At 41.5% G+C, this 5,931-nt stretch overlaps 1 long non-coding RNA gene across 1 annotated transcript in view; it reads left to right on the top strand.

Annotated features, from left to right (window-relative positions):
- LOC310640200 overlaps window positions 1–5,931 on the top strand; it is a 272,544-nt gene that overhangs the window by 2,432 nt on the left and 264,181 nt on the right. The gene's annotated exons all lie outside the window — the stretch shown is intronic.

Here is a 5,931-nt window from a genome sequence, read left to right as displayed (position 1 = left end):
TGTGTGGCTCTTAAAAAGGTAAAGGTAAAGGTTCCCCCGCACACGCGTGCTAGTCGTTTCCGACTCTAGGGGCCGGTGCTCATCTCCGTTTCAAAGCCGAAGAGCCAGCGCTTGTCCGAGGACGTCTCCGTGGTCATGTGGCCGGCATGACTAGACGCCAAAGGCGCACGGAACGCTGTTACCTTCCCACCATAGTGGTCCCTATTTTTCTACTTGCATTTTTACGTGCTTTCGAACTGCTAGGTTGGCAGAAGCTGGGACGAGTAACAGGCGCTCACTCTGCTACGCGGCACTTGGGATTCGACCCGCCAAACTGCCGACCTTCTGATCGACCAGCTCAGTGTCCTAACCCACTGAGCCACCGCATCCCTGTGGCTCTAAGGATACCTCAAAAATGTTTGGCAACCGGTGAATCGCTTGATATAAAAAAAAGCAGCCTGAATCTGGACGTCAGAAAACTTGAAAAGTGTCTGCTTCATTGGCTTATGAAGCTCATTTGCCAGGGCTTAGAAGATTCTACCATCTCTTTTCCAGGTGACCTGGGAAATCAAGATTGGTCGCTTTGCTGCTCAGGAAATTAAAGAGGATAACAGATTTCAAAACCTCTGGGAAAATGGTTCCTTGTTTTCGCTCCTGGCAGCAACCCAGAAAATCCTGGCTAGTCAAAAACCACGTATAAAATGTGTGGTTTGGAATATTGCCATCTTGAGGAAGTTATCAACAGCGTTATCTGGAACCGTATATGGTCCAAAGGCAGAAATTAAATTTAACCCAATCTAGCACGCTTGGGTATCCCCTCCAAAGGTGGCTTAGGATTTTAACACATTGGCTCGTTCTGGGATGCGTCGCAATTTGTAAGCAGGGAAATAAAGAAATCGATAGAAACATGTTCACTAATTAAGCCTTTTTTTTTTTTTTGTAAGAGACGTGTCCAGAACAAATACATTTTGATTTGTGCCTGAAGGAAAAACACTGTATTCCATCATTTAACTGAAGGAATGTGAACCATGGTCTATAACCTTAAAACTCAAATTTTCACATCTCACTTATTGGATCAATTTGTCCCCCAAAGCAAGTTACACCAAGCAGCAATTTACTGATCAACCAGCAGTGTTCTGCTAGCTGCGTATCTCACTCCCAGACAAATGGGTTGAGTTTTTTCTTCCCTTTGCAAAATTATTGACAAATAACTACAGCTTGACTGTTCTCTCAGGGCAAATGGGCTTCCACGATCCACGCTGTTCAACTCAGCTGGCTGGGAAATTCTGGGAGTTGAAGTCCACAGGTCTTAAGGTTGCCACGTTTGGAGACCTCTGATCTAAGATTTTAAAGAATTTAATTGCAAAGGTGAAGAGAGCACTCATCCGGTTATTTCCATTTCCACTGGGTAGTGCTTGAGGGCAATATTCAGGTTGGATAAGAGGGAACATGTCTGAGAGATAATCAGGATTCTGGATTCTAAGCAACCCTGTTAAGTATTTTGATGTGGTGAGGGGACTCAGGGGTCACAATGATCCCGAAATCATTGCAAGCAATTAGCTCACATGGTGTAACAAGATGGTGGGTTTGTTGTCACTGTGAATTTTGGCGGGGGAGAGCTCAGCCAATCTCAATGTATACATGTTGTACTTTGATGTATATTATGTATGTATGTATGTATGTATGTATGTATGTATGTTGTATGTATTCTTAATAATTTTAAAAATACAAATCCCAGGCATATTTACTTAAAGTATAAAATCTTCGAACACCGGGATGGATAAAAAATAAATAAAAGATACGCTTTAAATGGTTACTTTTTATTGCTTATTATGACCTTTTAGCAATAAACAACTGTTTTTTATCCATCCCGGTGTTCAAAGCTTTTATACTTTTAAGTATGTTGTGTGTGTGTGTGTGTGTGTGTGTATAAAATCAGATTATATACATAATGTCTATCTGTATCTCATTAATCTATCATTTATCTATTATCTATCTATCTGTTATCTATCATCTCTTTATCTACCCATCTATCTGTAATCTATTTATCTTTATCTATCTCCATCTCTACCATCTCTATATTTCTGTCTTCTATCATCCATCATCTATCTATGTTGTTGTTAGCTGCGAAGTCGTGTCCAACCCATCGCGACCCCATGGACGATGTTCCTCCAGGCCTTCCTGTTCTCTACCATCTTCTGGAGTCCATTTAGGCTCACACCTACAGCTTCAGGGACTCCATCCAGCCACCTCCTTCTCTGTCGTCCCTTTCTTCTATTGCCCTCAATCTTTCCCAGCATGAGGCTCTTCTCCAGTGAGTCAAGGTATCTGTCTATATTTATCATCTATTTATCTATATCTCCATATCTATCTGTACCCTATCTATCTATCATCTATCTATCTATCTATCTATCTATCTATCTATCTATCTATCTATCTATCTATCTATCTATCTATCATCTACCCATCCTCTCCTTTTTATCTATCTATCTATCTATCTATCTATCTATCTATCTATCTATCTATCTATCTATCTATCTATCTATCTCTATTTATCCTCTATCTATATCTACCATCTAGCTGCATCTGTTATGTATCCATCTATCTGCCGTGTCTCCTGGCTCACGCATATATTTTGCCAGTGTTCATGCACTAATGGCTGGTAAAAGAACTTTACTCCCAATATTATAAAGGCCCAGAATTCATCTGCATAAACTGTGGGATTGCATTGCATAAAAGGACATTTTAATGCCATTTTAATGGATGAAGCTGAAAGGTTTTTTGTTTTTTTTAAATCAAGGCAAACTGTTTCGTTGCCTTGATGGGGAAAAAAAAACACCCTATTTTAGTGCATCTTTTGATATTATTTGCCGAGTCAAGATACCTTGAGATCCCCGGTGTGTTTACTGGCATATCTAAGCTGGAACCAAGAGTACTTTTGCAGTTCATCAACTGCAGGCCCGGATATGACAACGCGGCCACAATCACAACGCCAATAAGCGCCACCTGTCGAAATGCGGTGTCTTCAGAGTAGCCTCGCTATTAGAAATATGGGGCTCTGCCACCCCTTCATTTAGCAACAAGACCACTTTCCAGACGTAGCTCGTGGTGTCACTCCTCGTCACCTGGTCAGGGTGAAGTGAAACCAGGCAACGCCGCTTTGTCACATAACTGAGGACTCCCAAACATTACTACTCTAAGCCAGGGTGTGTCGGCTCCATTATTTCAGTTTCTTCTGCATCAAAGCAATTCTGACTCACCTTTATGGCTGTTCAGATGAATTGGAAAACGGTTCAGTTTCCATTGACCTGTTTTTATTTCCGTAGAAATTACAGGTAGTCCTTGACTTACGACCGTAATGCGGCCCACAGCTTCTGTCACTAAGCAAGACATTTATTAAGTGAATTTTGCCCCCAATTTACGACTTTTCTTGCCACAGTTCTTAAGTGAATCACTGCAGTTCTTAAGTGAGTAACACGATCGTTAAGTGAATCTGGCTTCCCCATTGGCTTTACTTGTCCAAAGGTCGCAAAAGGGGATCACGTGACATGGCAACCGTCCTAAGTACATGCCAGATGCCAAGTGTCTGAATTTTGATCACATGACCGCGAGGACGCTTCATGCTGGTCGTAAGTGTGAAACACGTTCATAAGTCACTTGTTTTAAGTGCCGTTGTAACTTCGGCCAGTAAATGAATGGTTGTAAGTCCAGAACAACCTGTAAACATTTATTTAATATTACTTTTCTTTTACCTGACTTGTTAGCAAACAACCTTGTTCATTAATTGCGCTGGAAAAGCGGAAATATTTAGTAAAGCAGGCACCTTGCTACAATAAAACAACATTAACACTCTAACGCCACCATTCTCATTTCTTTTTTGCTGTTTCTTCTTTTCAAAGTCTCAAGCAAAAAAGGACCTTTGCTTTTAGATTTGTGACTCCTTTTCACAACTTACGTTGCGAGAGGTTAAAGCTACAGGTAAGTCCTCGACTTACGACAATTCATTTAGTGACCCTTCTGAGTAGGGAGTTGGACTAGAAGACCTCCAAGGTCCCTTCCATTTTCTTCTTCTCCCTTCTTTTCTTCTTCTCTTTCTCCCTTCTTTTTCCTCTTATCATTATTATTGTTACAACGGCACTGAAAAAGTGTCTTACGACCGTTTTTTTTCACTTACAACCGCTGGAGCATCCCATAGTCACGTGATCAGAATTCAGATGCTTGACAATCGACTCACATTTATGACGGTTGCAATGTCCCAGGGTCACACGATCCCCTTTTGTGATCTTCTGACGAGCAACGGGGAAGCCAGATTCACTTAACCACTGCGTTATCAACAGCTGCAGTGATTCACTTAACAACTGTGGCAAGGAAAGTGAGCAAGACTCGCTTAACAAATGACTCACTTAGCGACAGAAATTTTGGGCTCAACTGATGGAATTAAATCGCCTTTGGAGAGCAACTGGAGATCCTTTCAAGCTTATCCTAATTTAAACGGGGATCTTATTTATAAATTGAGCAGGACTGCAAAAAAACAAACAACCCCCCCCCCCAACCTTTTTCAACCTTGAAGCGGAAGAATGAAAAATAGGCAGATAAAAAAAATGAAGTTGGAAACCAAGAGGCAAACGTATAATTCACCCGTAACAGCAGCTCATTTATTATCACAAAAGGGGGGGAAATGTTAAAGCACAGAAGGGACGGCAACCATTTTGTAGACGTGGGTTTTCATTTTTACCTCAGCTTCTGACGCACAGTTTCCCCTCCGCCACACAAGCAAGGATTCCCCTGGGAATTTGCAGCCGGCATCATCTCACAAAAATCCGCCGAAAATAATATTTTCATGGCTTAATGGAGCAATTTTGCTTTGGGGGAAAGAAGGCAGATTGCATGGAGGTTATGAAACGAGGTGTGTGTGTGTGTGTGTGTGTCTTTAAGTTGTTGTTGTTGTTTTCCCCACTGACACCTGCCTCATTAGTGAAAGTAAATCAAGACCTTTCCGTTGAGCATGGCAAATCTGTACCCATCACTGAACCGAGGACATCTTTCCATCCGAGACAAAAATATGGAAAAAAACAAAAAAACATCACTGGAGAGTTTGCATGTTGTCGAAAAACCTCACAAATATGAATATCTTATTTTTAAACGAAGTAACCGAGTGTCAAAGGTAGGGGGAAAAAAATACATCAGTTCAGATTATCAGGAATACGGGTGGTCCTTGATTTACGGCCGCCTCTTTAGTGACCGTTTGATGGCATCAAAAAGAGTGGCCGGTTTTCACACTTACGGCCGTGGCACGGGATCGAAATTCAGACGCGTGGCAACCGACTCATATTTGTTTCCAGATAGTCTTCGACTTACAACAGATCACTTGGTGACCATTTGAAGTTACAATGGCACTGAAAAAGTGACTTATGCCGCTTTTCACACTTACGACCGCTGCTGTATCTCTATGGTCACGTGATCAAAGTTCAGAGGCTTGGCAACTGGCAGGGACTTGCGACGGTTTCAGTGTCCTGGGGTCACGTGATTCCCTTTTGTGACCTTCAATGGGGAAGCTGGATTCATTTAACGACCGTGTCATTAATTTAACAACTACAGTAATTCACTTAAGCAAAGAAAGGTTGTATAACAGGGCAAAACTGACTTAACTGTCTCGCTTATCAACAGAATTTTTTTTTACTCCACTGAGGTCGTAAGTCAAGGACTATCTAGATCAAGCCTGGGCAACTCAGATCGAGAAAAGGCAAGATTGTGGTGCCCGCCTTAAAAAGTCCCAACTGGAAAGTGTATTTAATGAGTACCACATTTAGTAACCCAATCCTTGAATTCATAAGGAATGTTAAAAAAAAATGTTTAAAAAAAGTCGTGCAAGATTTTAGGTCTTTTCAACATTCACAAATGGAGGAAACGATGCTTCGCTGGGACTTGAGAGTTTGGGTTTGGGGTTCAAAA

This window comes from Vipera ursinii (assembly GCF_947247035.1).
Source record: "Vipera ursinii genome assembly, chromosome: 4".
Taxonomy (NCBI): domain Eukaryota; kingdom Metazoa; phylum Chordata; class Lepidosauria; order Squamata; family Viperidae; genus Vipera; species Vipera ursinii.
The sequence above is the reverse complement of the archived record's forward strand: the minus strand, read 5'-3'. Positions and strand labels throughout refer to the sequence as shown.